The sequence below is a fragment of the Pleurodeles waltl genome, chromosome 8 (assembly GCF_031143425.1).
Source record: "Pleurodeles waltl isolate 20211129_DDA chromosome 8, aPleWal1.hap1.20221129, whole genome shotgun sequence".
Lineage (NCBI taxonomy): Eukaryota > Metazoa > Chordata > Amphibia > Caudata > Salamandridae > Pleurodeles > Pleurodeles waltl.
Genome location: NC_090447.1, coordinates 1,015,545,908 through 1,015,561,548, shown reverse-complemented (window position 1 = coordinate 1,015,561,548; position 15,641 = coordinate 1,015,545,908). Strand labels below are relative to the sequence as shown.

Genomic DNA, 15,641 nt, shown 5'->3' with positions numbered 1-15,641 from the left:
TTGATTAGGTGTTATGTTAGATACAAATTGAGGGCTTAAAATATGGGACAAATTAGATTGAAACCAGGACTGAATGGGGGTCCACCCACAGCTAGTACAACTTGTCAAATCCTGGCCAGTCTGAAAATCAGAAAAAGTACAGGCCTCCCCCGTTTGAAAGCCATAGTCTCATCCCTAGTATACTACATTATATGTGGCTTTGTTTGTTCTTAAGGACCAGGAGTTCTGGCACTCAGTGCAGTCCAGGCGCAGACAGGCGTAGATGGGCTTAGCTTTGAGAAGAAATAGTTAAAAAAGAAATAGCAGTAATTTTACTGAAAGTAGAGGCAATGTCCAATGTCATCTCTCTTCTGCCCCAAGCAGACCAGTGTGGCTGCGTCACACTGCACATTTATGGCAAACCTCCCCCCAACAGGTAGAACGGCAAACAAACAGGAAGCGATGGTCGCGTTCTAACAAGCAGGGACCGTCTGTGCCGATAAAAATGCCCAACAAACAAGTTAAAATGTTAAGATCAGAAATAGTTTCAAATAAATGAAAATAACAAGAAATAGCAGCAATTTTACTGAAAGTAGAGGCAATGTGCAGGTTTTAGTATAATAAGCACCTTCCTAAATTAATTTTAGCACACTGTGGTCTTTGACATATCCAAGGTCTTCTTTCAGAAAAACATAAGGTTTACTTGAGGCCTAATTGTACTCGTGATAGATAATGGACATTGAAGCTCACCTAATGTGAAAGACAACATGCTCGTATGTGTGCATCCGTAGCAACTGCAGCTATTGTCATTTCTCTTATGAAGGCACACACTTCAAATATGATACAATAAAAAGAAATGTAGCTTAGATGAAGGTCAGGAGCAGCAAGATACAAAATCGGCAGCATATGTAATTACAATGGATATGGAAAACGCTATCAATCTACATTTTCTCAGGAAATTCAAGAAGTGAGTGTCATATTTCCACTATAAGAAGTCTTTTATTCTGAAACACCTTTCAAAATACAACATACACATCACAAATATGTTAGTTTGGTATACGAAATAAACAGTTTAAATACACTATTTGTTTTATTTATTTAACACACCTGCAGTCTATGGTGTTGCCGTGATTCAGATTGAGCTGAATGTATTATATGTTATAATCTACAATTAGAAACATAAACCAGAGGAAGTAAAAGTGGGAGAAAGCATGGTTGTTGTATTTTATCATTAGAAGTGTGGGGTTGCCTAGGGGATGAGTCTGGAATGTGGAATGTGAGGGCTGTAGAATGTGCGGAAGATTATTAGTTGGTGTGGAAGCTTTGAGGCTGGATGCTCTGCGCTGTCCACAATAAACGCTACTGTCATTTTCTTCCATCTATGTCTGAATTTTACAAATTTGGGGACGAGACTTTAAGGAGGCACACTTACGGTACGTATTCTTCAGCATCGCAGGGGTGGTGCTGCTTTCTCTGCTCCCACGGCGTAGGACTCGGCGTGAACTTGGTCATCTGCAACATGGCTGGCTGGATGTGCTGGTACTGCCATATTTATTGGCTACGTTTATGCGGTGTGTGGTTTTGGCAGCCTTGCGATGTCTATGTGACGTTGTGTAACGGAAGACACGTTAAGACATCGCATCTTTCATGTGAACTTGGTGGCTGCTTGGCAACATTCACCACATGCAAGGTTGTTTACAACATTCATTGCGTGTGCAGCTATCGCGTTCCTTGTAGCCTGATAACAGGGTTACCAAGGACGTGTTTCAATGTTTTTGCTGGGCTGCACGCAAGGTTTGACGTGACCAATGCATTCCTTGTAACCTGGCAACAAGGAAGTGTTACTTAGTTGCTGCCACAATTTTTTTTTAGTTCCGCATATTCAGTTTAACGCGATCGCCGCGTTTCTTCACCTTTAGGTTGTTGCTGTATATGGAGCAGCTGCTGTAGGAAATGTATTCGCTTCCTAGAAAAAAAAATAATAATTGCACCACGACGAGATCGACTACTGTCCTACAGTGCTTGTGGCTCGCAATGATAAAATATTTTTTTGTTTGTTTGTTGTTTTTTGTTTTTTTTTTCATTTTGAGCTGTAACATCAATTCTAGTAGTTATTGATTTGGGGATTTGGAAGAGGGAACATGCAATTTGAACCTCCTGCCAAGTTTTTACAAAATAAAGGCAAACCCCCTAGGCCATGGGCTAGGTGGAAAGAAGAGTTTTTGACATACTTAAAAGCCATTGAAGAGGATGGAATGTCACAGGAAAGGAAACATAATATATTACTACATTGCCTTGGATCTGAAGGCCAAATGGCTTTTAGGACTTTACCGCAAGGATCCATTCAGGATGAGGATTTTGATGTGTTTAAGGATGCATTGATTAAACTAGAGAACAGATCTAAACCCACAACAAGCATTGCTTTGAATAGGTTCAACTTCTACACTAGGACCCAACAATTGGAAGAAACTTATAATGAGTTTTTCACAGCGTTGAGGGGCTTATCTATGCATTGTAATTTTGGACCTATTACGGACAAGATGATAAGAGATCAAATTATTGTTCACGTCAGGAGCAAAAGGATTCAGGAATAGTTGTGGGTAATGGGTGATCCTAAATTGCAAGATGTGATTAACACCGCTAAAGCATTGGAACAATTGGAGAGGTGGATAAAATCTGTCCAGGAGTCGTCAAAGGACAAAAACTCTCTCTATGATGTGGTGGGAGCTGTGGGGGGTAACGTTTAGAGCAGTAATGCCCCTCCCAAGAATGTTGCATGGAATAAGAGAGAGGACAAAAATGTAAAAAATGAGCATTTGTCCTATTATCGTTGTGGAAGTCAAAACCATCTTGCAAACTCCCAGCAGTGTCCAGTTTTAGGTAGAGAGTGTAAGAAGTGTGACAAAGTAGGACATTTTGCTAGAGTGTGGAAGGTGGTTAGATGGAATGGGAACAACAGTAAAGGAAAGGTTTCATATGTGAATGATGATGGAGAAAATGGGGTAGTTTTGTCTCTTAAAAACAATGGGGACTGCAATGATTCTGTGAGACAACCTAAGTGTTTGGTACTTATTGAAGGTCAGGAGCTGGAGGTTATGGCTGACTCAGGATCACCCTGAACAATTGTTACTTGTGATTATTTTAAAGAGAAATTCAAAGATGTGTGGAGAATGTCTGGTTTGGTTTTTCCTGATATCTTTTCAGAAGGTTTTGATTGAACTGCTATTGATATCATGGGTTATGTAGATACTGAAGTTTGTTTTAAGGGTAGATCAGCTAACATTAAATTGTAGGTAGCTGAAAAGGGGGTTAATGTCCTAGGTTGGAGAGACCAAGCCAAGTTGTGCATTATTCTCAACCCCAGGGCTTGTGAGCCAGTGCTGGTGATTGAAGAAAGTAATGAGATGGACTGGATTGTGTAAAAGTCCCCACAAGTATTTACAGATGTGTTGTGCAAATTGGGAAATTATAGTCACAAGATCAAGCTGAAGGGAGATGCGAGGCAGGTTGTACAAAAGTTGAGAAATGTTCCCATTGGTGTGCAAGATGAATTGAAGAAAGGTTTAGTGGAAATGATCAAAAATGATATTATTGAGGAAATAGAGTCTTCTGAGTGGGTATCTTCCATTGTCTTAGCTCGTAAATCAGACAAATCTTTGAGATTGTGTGTTGACTTCAGGGAACTTGATGCAAACATCATTGTCAATTGTCACCCCTTACCTAATATTAATGAGGTCGTTAGTATGTTGGATGGTGTGAATATTTTCTCCACATTGGATTTGAGGTCTGCCTACCTTCAAATTGAACTTAGTGAGGATTCCAGGCATCTCACTGCTTTCAACACGCCGCAGTTGCTATTCCAGTTCAAATGTATGCCATTTGGTTTGGCTTCTGCAGCATCGGTCTGTAGAGCTATGTTCATACTTTTCAAGGAGATGGACACTTTTGTAAAAAAAAATCTGGATGATGTACTGGTTTACTCAAAGAATGTGGAAGAACACAAAAACATATGCCAAAAGTGTGTGAGGTTCTCAATAAGAATGGGTTAACGCTGAAAATTAAGAAATGTCACTTCTTTGCCAAATTAGTAGAGTATTTAGGACACACAGTTTCAGGCGAAGGAGTGATACCAAAGAGTTCACTTGTTGACGCTATTGTTAATGCTCCAGCCTTAGACAGTCGTGATAAATTGTTATTGTTTGCAGACTTGTGTCCGTATTATAGCATGTTTATAGAGAACTTTGCTACCAAAATGGAACCTCTGAGGGAATTGACAAGGAAGGGAGTGGAGTATAAATGGTCGGAAAGACAGATGAATGTCTTTGAATCAATCAAGAGAGAAATTGCAGATGCGCCTACTCTCAGACCTTTTAATGTTAAGGCGCAGTGCATTGTAACAGTTGACGCGAGTATGTATGGTGTTGGGGGTGTGCTATCTCAGAAGCGTGGCAAGGGTATCTGGAATGTTACTTTTGCTTCTCGCACCGTGTCTGATGCTGAAAGAAAGTATGCTGTTATTGAAAAGGAATTGTTAGCATGAGTGTGGGCTATTGAACATTTCAGGAATTACATTTGGGGGTCATGTTCTGTACTTCAAATGGACCACAAGCTTTTAGTTGGAATTATGTCACCTGGTGGTGGCTGGAATCCCACTGCTCACATTGCGAAGTTGGTCTCGAAGTTCCAAGAATATTCTTTCCTGGTCGAATATGTGCCAAGACGGCGGAATTCAGTGGCTGATTGTCTTTTGCGTCTTCCTCAAAGTGAACGTTGTGATGTGAGTGATCATGATGCATTAGAAATGGATGTGGTTTCGGTTGTATCTGAGTTTATGTCAGAGGAATTCAAGATAGTGAAGGATAAACAGTGGCTAGAGTGTGATCAGGTGGATGTGGTATTGCAAGAGGTCAAACAGTATGTGAGGTATGGGTGGCCGAGTAGAGATAGGATTTTAGGGGAGATTGCACCTTTCTTTAGTGTAAGAGAAGAATTGGAGGTTGAAAATATTCTTGTGTTCAAAAGGGGAAAGTGTGTTCCTCCTAAAGGGATGCATTCTATTATTTAAAAAAATGCGCATGAAGGCCATCCAGGTATGTCCTCTGTAAAGAGATTGATAGGAACTTGTTTTTGGTCGCCTGGCATGGATAAGATGGCGGAAAGGTCCGTCAGAGAGTGCGGTGTTTGCGTCAATGCAGAGAACATGTTGAGGACTGTACCAGCTCCTTTGTGTCCGGTACCTTGGCCTGATTCTCCGTGGCAGAAATTAGGATTCGATATTTCAGGTCCATTCTACTTTTTTACCTGTTGAGGCTTGGTATGCCTTGGTTCTGGTGGATTATCATTCGAAGTAGTCAGAGGTGAAGTTGGTGTCCCAGGTCACATCTTATGTCATCATAGAATTTTACAAAGAAGTGTTTGCAAGGGAAGGTTTTCCAGAGATGGTGGTGTCTGATAATGGGGTGCAGCTATTATCTAAAGAAATGCAAAGTTTCTTTAGGTATAGCAATATCAAGCATGTTACGACCCCGTTGTATGAACCGCAAGGAAATGGCCTGGTCGAGAGGTTCAACCGTGTTTTGAAGGATAGTATTGGTTGGGCAAGAGGTTTTGGTGGTCTTTGGAAGGAAACGTTAAGAGAAAAGTTGTGGTTTTATCGTATTACTTCTCAGAGTACCACTGAAGTGAGTCCTTTCAGGTTGTTGAGGGGAAGAAATCCCATATCTAAACTCTGTCCGTGGTGGTTTAAGAAGAAGCAAAGTAAAGAATTGGAGAATGTGAATATAGATGAGGTTAAGGACAGGGTGGAAATGAAGCAGAAGTATAAAAAAGTGTACGAGGAGAAATGGAAAGTGAAGGAGCCAACTTTTGCTGTGGGGGATTGGGTCAGAATAAAGAAACCTGGGCTGGTGAGGAAAGGTATGTCCAAATTTGGTAAAGCCATGAGGGTGGTGAAGGTGCTTAAAAAGTCAGTTGTAACTCAAGATGGCAGAGTGTGGGGTGTAAAAAGATTGGCTAAATGCGAGCCTGGGTATGTTTCTGCTCGTATTGAAGATTTTGATGAGGACTGTTTGGATTCTGGGTTTGTGATGAGTGAGAGGAAGGAAGTGCCTAGAGAGGAAGATGTGATGGTTAGTGTTGAAGATGAAGTGAGATGTTTAAGTGATGATAATCTTGGAGACGAGGTTGGGTATGGGGGTGCAGTGAGTTGGAGAGAAGACTCAATAGCTTTCCCGGGTCAAATCTGAGGCCTGGATGAGGTATCTTCCCTCAAAGTTGAGGGGATTTGTGTAGTTTGGAAGTTTGTTTTACTGTGAATGCTATGTTATTATATGAACAATAACTGTATATATTGTATATATTATTTAGTTTGTTTAAGGGGGGAAATGTGTTGTATTTTATCATTAGAAGTGTGGGTTGCCTAGGGGATGATTCTGGAATGTGGAATGCGAGGACTGTAGAATATGGGGAAGATTATTCCATGGTGGGGAAGCTTTGAGGGAGGATGCTCTGCGCTGTCCACAATAAACACTACTGTCATTTTCCTCTATCTACGTCGGAATTTTACAATGGTGTTATAATATCAAAAGTAAAAAATAACAGAAATATGCTTAAACATATCAGCATGAGTTCAGAAGTTAGGTTAGCAGTTCATATACTGGATGGTCCTAATAATATTCTTGGAGATCAAACGTGAGAGTGTCTTAATGTAAGGAAATAGAGAGTTTGAAGTGGTTATAGGCGAATCAATGAAGAATAGCTTTTGTAAAGATGTTCCAGATATGCATAATTCGGGTAAAAACATATGGTGGCATGTACGGCCTCTCAGGCAACCAGAAACAGAGAGCAACTCATACAGGTAAATAGGATAGGTCCATAGCCCTGTAAGTCAGACAACAGCATTTGAACTGAACCCAATCTATGAGTGGAAATCAATGAACATAGCACAACATGGAATGTAAGTAATCAGTTTGTCCTAGGTGATGACAAGCCTGGCAGCTTAATGAAGGACCGACTTTAATAGTGCAATGGAAGACTGGGGAATACCTGCAAAAATGCCTTTCCTAAAACTAATTTTATAGACAACTATGGTATATAGCACAGTTTTCAGATTGCTTTTATGGATTAGATAGTTAATTTTTCTAAAGGCAAAAATTGGAAATGATTTGCTTTCCACATTATTAATGTAGAGGATAAGGGTAAGGAGAGGATTCAAAAGTTAAGTCGAAATTGCAGTTGACCCTGGGTGAATGATAAGGTAGAACAACAATCCAATGCAAGATCAAACGTGTTCTTCGGATGGACATGACACTGAGGAATGCAGTATTCTTGACATGTAATATGAGGAGGGTCTCTGACATCTACATCGATGATCTTTTGGGGCAGATGAGTAGTGTGATAATGTCCTTTACTGCCAAAGGTTTTTAATTATGATTGAACGTCGTTGGCATGTTGGCATGCAGAAATGTCTGCACCTTTGAGAATTTGCCGTAACTAAGACTTAAGGGCTTCATACAGCAACTGAAAAGGCCAGAAGACAAAATTGAATCTTAAGGGACATCACAAAACACTGTTGTTTTGTCTGAGTGGCACAGTTCTCAGCACTTGGTATCTGTCGAGGTCAAAAGATGTAAACTAGCTCAAGAAAGCTTAAGCAATGTTCCATGCCTTTTAATGTCCTGCCATAATTACCAAGGGACAGGCTGCTGATCCTTCTACAAGAACAAGCAAACAGAAATCTCTTGTGTTCATAATGCAATGCGCCCCATCTTCTGTCTTCAGCTTAACACTTTCTATACTGAGCCCAGAGAGGAAATCGGATTGGAAGTCCACCAACTGATATTAAATATCACTGCCATCAATCAGTATGTTGTTTACAAATCTTTCCAGGGCTTTTCCTGGCCATGGAAGGTTAAATACTAGACAGATATCAGAGATATGGGTTGGGCTCAATGTGGGATTTTTGAGTGTGAGAGTGATTTGCCCAGTAATTATAGCTTTCAGGAAAATGGTTTCAACAAGGGAAATATTGATCAAGCTTCACCACGTGGTCTTATAAATGGAGCTGCTAACGCGTCCCTTTATCATAATCTATTACACATCAGGACTCGTTTTAAGCCAATGAATCTTTTGACCCAGTTGAGAGACACCTTAGGACGAGATAGCTAATCAATATATCAATCAATACATCAATTACATCATCAACATTTATCACAACAATACATTTTACTTTGGTCAAAGTCATTAGTCAATTCAAGACACCTCTTTGACCTTGCAGTCCTGAATAAGCACACCAGTTTAGTAGAATTTTATGAGTTTTATTCCCTATTGGTTACAATTCTAAGAGCATATGGGTTAATTTCATTACCAAAACACTCAATAACATTGTCATAATTTGGCAACTCGAATAAGACTTAAACAACGCGAGGAACGCAATTATTAGGACATAACACAACGTCAACATAAGTCAATTATAGCAGAGTGTCATTAACGCGTCAGTTCAACAAAGCATAGATTCAGTCGTTTGTCTATTTGCGTCAGTTTAGTAAATTCACCCTGTGTATAATGCGCATTTCAACATCTTGTCCCTTTTGTGAACTTTCCCAAATTTCATTAAACATTTTCTACCTTTCACTTTCCTCATTTCTCTTGTTTCTCTTCGTCCAATTTCGTTTAATTTTGTCATTAATTTTGCATAGTACCCATAAACCTAATAAACAGACAAGAACAATTAATAGACCCCCTGATATTTTTGCAAGTACCCCCTTCCAAATGTTGCTAAACCAGCTCCCTACTCTGGCAATTCCTTTTCCCACTTTCTCCCACACTCCAGGTTCCTTCAGTTCCTTCAAATCTGTACTATCTCTAGTTAGGTTAGTAAGCATACCTCTAATCTTTTAACTATTGTCTGGTATGAATGAGCAACAATGACGCTCGTTGAGCATCTTGCAGACACCACCACTCTTTGCTAAAAGAATGTCTAAAGCAAGCCGATTTTGAAGAGTCATAGCTCTTTCTGCAACAAGCTCAGTATCCATCAGGAGTATAGCCCCTGTAAAATTTGTCAGCATGTTATCCACTATAGTAGACAACTTTCAAATCTTTATGGAGTTTAAGATAACCCCTACTGAAGGAATTATGGCTCCAAATATGTCAGCAACGACAGCAGCCACTGTCTCTCGTTTTTGTCTAACATGTTGTAATTCAGACGCTTTAGGTATTTGTTTTAAGTCATCAATCTGGTAAATCTTTGGGAACACTATCCCCAAAAAACATGTCCCATACCATCTCTTAGGGAGATGGTAATAAGCATTAAGTCCACAAATATAATAGATCCCAGGGATCGCTGGATCCTGTCCATTTAACAGGAATGTCCATTTACTCTGAAACAAAAACACACGCCTGCATTCACTTGTTCCCACAAATAAAGTGTCATGATCAGATTTTGGCCTGTATATACGAACCCTCCCTCCATGTCATGCATCTATAGCTAGTTTGCCTTGCGTCTTTATTGCAGTCTAAGCATAATCATTTGCATATGTGTGTTTCTCTAGCCTCTTTTCTAGTCTCTCTTTCAATGCTTTGCGTCTATCATCAGTATGATCTAAGAAGCTTTTCTATACAGTTGTTAATAAGCAAGTCAGATTGTTGCAGTGTGCATAAGCTGTCCCAAATGTGTTGGTTCAAAGAAGCCTCTAACTATTTTTATACTATGCTCCTTAGCTAATTTGTTCAGGACCTCAATCACAGGCACAAAGGAAAACACCACATCCAAGTTAGAATAAAAGTATTGCACGTGCTCCTGGTAAAAAAATCTTGTTAATAGCAAGCTACAACTTATCCCGTATGTTAGTGGAAGACTATGATATGTGACCCCTTCTTGTACTGATGAAGGAATCTTTATGCACACATAACAGTTTCTCGCATCCATGGTTTCAACATACTCATTCAGCAAGCGATAGAAGACGTTAGTGGAGAGTTCCCCTTTTGAATTATTTCCCTCATGCAAATGTTTTGCATCTTGCTCAAACTTTTCCCACGGTGTTAGTGTTATAGTCTCAGGTTTTGAAGCATTGTTAGTCGTTTTCTTATCCAACCACGGCATTTCCACAATCACACCTATAATTATTATTGCACATATAATACCTAATATAATACTTAACCAACCACACACCTTACCCTTCTTGCTACTACCTCTATTATGAGCCATGGTCTGTAAAGAATCAGATAGCAAAATAACTTAAAGCAAAACAATCAACTTGAGGACAATTTAAAAACTCTTTTTTTTTTTTTCTCTTGAGGTAAAGTCTCTCTCTCTCTCTGCATGTATTAATAGCGTTTCAGTCACTCCAGGACCCTTTGTGAAATCAGGTTAGCAGCTTGTCATAATCGGGTTTTCAAAGTCAATTCAGGTTATCAGTGTCACATCCGGTAGTTTATAAGTCTCTTTTCTCAGTTATCAGCTTTCAATTTCAATTTTGGTTTTAACACAGTCTCTTTCTCTGATTGATTTCAGGTACCATAGTATTGGCCTGGTACTTCTCGATCAAACAGAACGCTAAGAACTTTTGTTGCCATTCAGATGTCATTGCATATGCCCATTCAGGTCCTGTGTACCTTCTATTTGCGGTTCTTTTCCTTTTCAACCTGCGTTCGCTTTGCAATTCTCCTTCACTTAGATCCTGTACTCGGGTTGTATCGATTTCTTCCGCTATTGTTTCGCCTGGTACAACCTTTTCTTTTGCAGCCTGTTTCTCTGGCCAGTTATCACCTTTGTGTGCCTTCTTCTTGCTTGGCCTTTCAGGATGCTGAACAGCACCCTCCTCTTGTGCTGTGGTGTTTTCTCTTGACGGACCTGGGGATGCCGGTGTGCTTTGACCTCTCTCTACTATTTCCCCTTCTTCTTCTTCTGGGTCTGTAACAGGGTCAAGCTCCAGACCGTATCCGTCTACTTCTGGGAGAACTTCTCCTTGATTTAGTTCTCCTGCTGCCTCTACTGAGATAGGCTCACTGTCACCTCTCTCGGATACGTTTACTGTTTGAGGGACTAAGCCGTCCTCAGTGGGCTCTCCTGTAGTCTCAGTTCCCCTTTGGCTGTTTTCTGGCCCTGAGACTTCCGTCTCTGGAATTGCTGAGTCAGAAACTTCAAGTTCCTCATCAGTCGGACATGTTACCTTCTTTGTGTGGCTGGCATGCATCCAGTTTGGAACGCCTTCACATTTCACAGCAGTGGATGTTGTCAGTATTAATTGATATGGCCCCTTCCAGCGCGGCTCCAAACACGACTTTCTCACGTGCTTCTTGACAACCACCCAGTCACCGGTTTGCAGGTTGTGACCTGGATCACTGATCAGTGGCAATGTGTTGGCTTCCACCTGGTGGGAAAAAGAGCGAACCACATCAGCCAAACCTTTGCAGTAGTCCAACATCATATCATCCGTGATATTCACAAGAGCATTTGCAGGTACTGCGGGTAGCCTCATAGCTCTGCCCATCAACATCTCGTGGGGAGATAGTCCTGTCTTCTTATTGGGGGTGTTTCTCATTGACATTAGCACTAAAGGCAATGCATTTGGCCATTTCATATTGGTAGCTGCACACATTTTTGCCATTCTCGACTTCAAGGTACCATTCATCTGTTCCACTAGTCCTGTTGCTTCAGGACGGTAGCCACAATGCAGCTTCTGTTCAATGTCCAATCGAGCACACAAGAGCTTAATCACCTCATTGTCGAAGTGTCTGCCCCTATCTGATTCTAAAGAGACTGGAAACCCGAACCTTGGTATTAATTCTCTGAGCAACAGCTTTGCAACTGTGAGACTGTCATTCCTGCGTGTGGGGTAAGCTTCAATCCAGTGGCTGAAAACACACACAATCACCTCAATCCTCCACAAACAGGCATTTCAATGAAATCCATTTGCATCTTGCTAAATGGACCACCAGCTCTCCCTATGTGGCTCAAAGTTACCACAGTCCCTTTTCCTGCATTCATCTGTTGACAGATGATCCACCTGTGACAAGTAACCTCTGCGGCTTGTCTGAATTTTGGGTAAAACTAATCAATTTTGAATAACCTGATCATTGCATCTCTCCCAAGATGTGCCTGTCCATGATAAAGCCTTGCAAATTGTGACAAGAGACTGTTTGGTAAAACCAGTTTCCCCTCCTCTGAGACCCACAAGTCGTCAGCTCTTTGTACACATTGCATTCTCTGCCAAGAGCGTTTTTCCTCCCTGCTTGCACGGCCCTGCAGTGATTTTAACTCATCTAAGGTATCAACCACCCTTAAGGCAAAGTTCAAACATGTTTCATTTTCAGTTTGCGGTAACAATTTCCACTGATCCTTGAACGATATACAGTTCAATGTGCAAAACCTTGCGACTTGATCTGCAGAGACGTTTCCCAATGACACAAGGTCTTGTGATTTAACATGACCATTGCATTTCACCACGGCAATTCCAAGAGGTAACTGAATCGCATGTAACAAATCCTTAATCTGTTCGCCATTTTTCACTGGAGAACCAGAAGAGGTCATGAAACCTCTCTGTGACCATAATTGGCCAAAATCGTGCACAAAGACAAGTCCGTATCTGCTGTCAGTATAAGTAGTGACTTAAAGGTTTTCAGCTGCGTGGCATGCTTTAGTAAGGGGAATTAATTCTGTCACTTGTGCAGAATACACTCTCTTAAGCCAGGAAGCTTCAATAATACCAGTGATTGTACACACAGCATAACCGGATCTTAGTTTTCTGACTGAGTCCCTCAAACATGATCCATCAATAAACATAATGCAGTCATTTTCTTTTAACTGCGTATCTTGAATGTCAGGTCGGGGCTTGGTACATAATTCTGTTACCTCAAGACAATCATGATCCACTTCCTCTTCATTATTAATCTCAGTACTTTCAACAGGAAGTAGAGTTGCCGGGTTCAATATAGTACATCTCTTTAAGGAGACATTTGGCGACCCCAAAATAATTGTCTCATATCGGGTAAGTTGGGCATGTGTCATGTGCTGGTTTTTAGTTCGGGTCAACAGAATTTCAACTGAATGTGAAACCATTACTGTTAAGGGATGTCCCATCACTATGCCTTCACACTGCGTGAGGCTCTGACCAACTGCTGCAACTGCGCGCAAACAGCCCAGTAAGGCCGCTGCGACTGGGTCCAAGGTAGTTGAAAAATACGCTACAGGACGGTTTGCACCTCCATGGACCTGTGTCAAGACAGACAAAGAACAAGCATCACGTTCATGACAAAACAGTGGAAAGGCTTCTTGTAATCAGGCATACCTAAAGCTGGTGCCCTGCACATGCACTCTCTCAATTCCATGAATGACTCAAGCTCTTCCTTGGACAACGTTACGGTATACGTTTCATCCTTAGTTTCCTTGCCTGTCAGCTTTATCAATGGTTTTGAGATAATCAAGAAGTTGGGAACCCACTGGCGACAGTAGCCCACCATTCCCAAAAACATCCTGACATCTCTCTTTGTTGTTGGGGGTTCATCTGCAGAATAGCTGTCACTCTTTCCTTTGATATTCTCCTAGACCCTCTCTCAATTAAGTGCACTAAGTATTTTACCTCTTTCTGGCAGTACTGCAGCTTCTTTGGGGACTCTTTATGTCCGTTCTTTCCCAAATGGTTTAGTAAGGCAATTGTGTCGTACCTGCAGTCATCTTTTGTTCTGGACGCAATTAACAAGTCATCAATGTATTGCACTAGAGTCAAACTGAAAGGCAGTTCTAATGACTCCAAATCCTTCTTCAATATCTGATTGAAGATGGACAGTGACTCAGAAAACCCTTGAGGAATTCTGAACCAACTGTACACCTTGTCCAGGAATTTGAAACTGAAGAGAAATTGGCTGTCTTCGTGAAGAGGCACCGAAAAGAAAGCTTGTGACAAGTCTACAACTGTGAACCATTCTGCATCACATGGAACCTGAAACATAATCACTGCTGGGTTTGGCACTATAGGACAACACTTTACCACAATCTTGTTTATTTTCCTCAAGTCCTGCACAATTCGAACCTTCCCACAAGGCTTTTTCAGACCCATTATTGGTGAATTACATGGGCTGCTCAATAATTCTTTCTAAACTCCTTGCTTTACAAAATCCACAATTATGTGCGACACCTGAATAAGGACAGCTTGTGCCATGTGGTACTGCAGCACCTGGGGAAACACTGCATTTGGCTTCACTTGTACTTTAACTGGTTCTACTCCTTTTATCAGCCCCACTTCTTTTCCTGTCAAATCCCACACTTTCTCTGTTACTGTTCCCTGTAACTCAGCTGGTAAGTCAGTCACTGTAAGCATCGGGAATAAGGTTATCAAAGGGTAATCTTCATTCGCAGTCTCTGTCTCTAGCTCTGAGAACTGATCATCGTCCCCTTCATCATCACTGTTTGTCCGCACCTCAATTCCATTGTTGGAACAGGTAATCGAACATTTTGTTTTGCACAGTAAGTCTCTCCCCAGTAGGGACACTGGACTTGAATCGCAGACTACAAACTTATCCAGTCCCTCGAAGTTGCCAATCGCAACTTGCACCGGATCTGTGACCGGGTTTGTCAAGTACTGGTTTGCTACTCCTACCACTCTTATGGTACACCCTGAAAGTGGCAATTTCGGAACCTCTGCACTCCTGACTGTATCGCGTGTAGCTCCGGTGTCAACCAAGAATGAGACCTTGTGACCCATCACTTTACCCTCTACATAGGGTCCTCTCTGGTCTACTTCTAAGGACGCTGCAGGCCTGCACTCTTCAATGTCTGAACTCTCATCCGACCATTCATCATTCATTCCATTTTCACCACGTAATGGGAATTGCTGTACTGTATTATTTTGACTCACTACTTGACCTGTGACCTGCTGAGGAAGCATCACCTGTTGCTGTCCCATTGGAGCTAAGGGTAATTGCATTTGCTGTCTAGGTACCATGGGAATCTGCTGTTGTACCTGCTGCATTTGTGCTGGTTGAACACGCGGCATTTGCATTTGCTGCATGGGCTGTAACCCCTGCATCTTGACCATGTTATTTTGGAAGCTCGGATTTTGATCTCTCATTTTTGGACCTCTCACATTTTGAAATGTACCGACATCAGTGCTTTGTTGAACAACACCATCATGCACCACATTTGGACATTCCCGCTTCCAATGCCGCACGCCCCTGCACGCGTGACATGGTGACATCTTTTTCATCCCTTGTACGTCATTTTGAACCACAACAGTATTCAAGTCTGGACTGCGATTTACAAAACCTCGACCTCGGCCTCTTGGTTGCACCTGAAACACGCCATTCCCTTGCGGTTGTTGCTGTACCATCTGCTGGATTCCATTCCCTTGCATACCTGCCTGCGCTGCCCTTATCTGCATCACCATCACTTTCTCCTTCAGTTTTCTGTGCTTCAGCTCAATCTCATCACTACAGTATTTCGCGTACTGCAACACCTCATCAATCGGCTTCGCTTGTCAACAAATCAAATGATTCTTAATCATCTGGCTAACCTCTGGTCTCAGCCCTTCAACAAATCTAAACACAAGGTGGTTCATGCCTTTCGGCTCAATAGTCTCAGTGCCACTGTAATGTTTGAATGCTTTCAACAACCTCTCATAATAAGCATGGATTGACTCTTCAACGCCTTTTATTCCGGCCGACCT

The 15,641-nt window shown here is 41.5% G+C and overlaps 1 long non-coding RNA gene across 1 annotated transcript in view; it reads left to right on the top strand.

Annotated features, from left to right (window-relative positions):
- The first annotated feature begins 1,309 nt into the window (after nt 1–1,309).
- The window catches only part of LOC138250420 (uncharacterized), a 68,410-nt gene continuing 54,078 nt past the window's right edge, over nt 1,310–15,641 (top strand). The window contains exon 1 of the long non-coding RNA XR_011194962.1: nt 1,310–1,412. This is a non-coding gene — a long non-coding RNA (uncharacterized lncRNA). The remainder of the gene's footprint in view (nt 1,413–15,641) is intronic.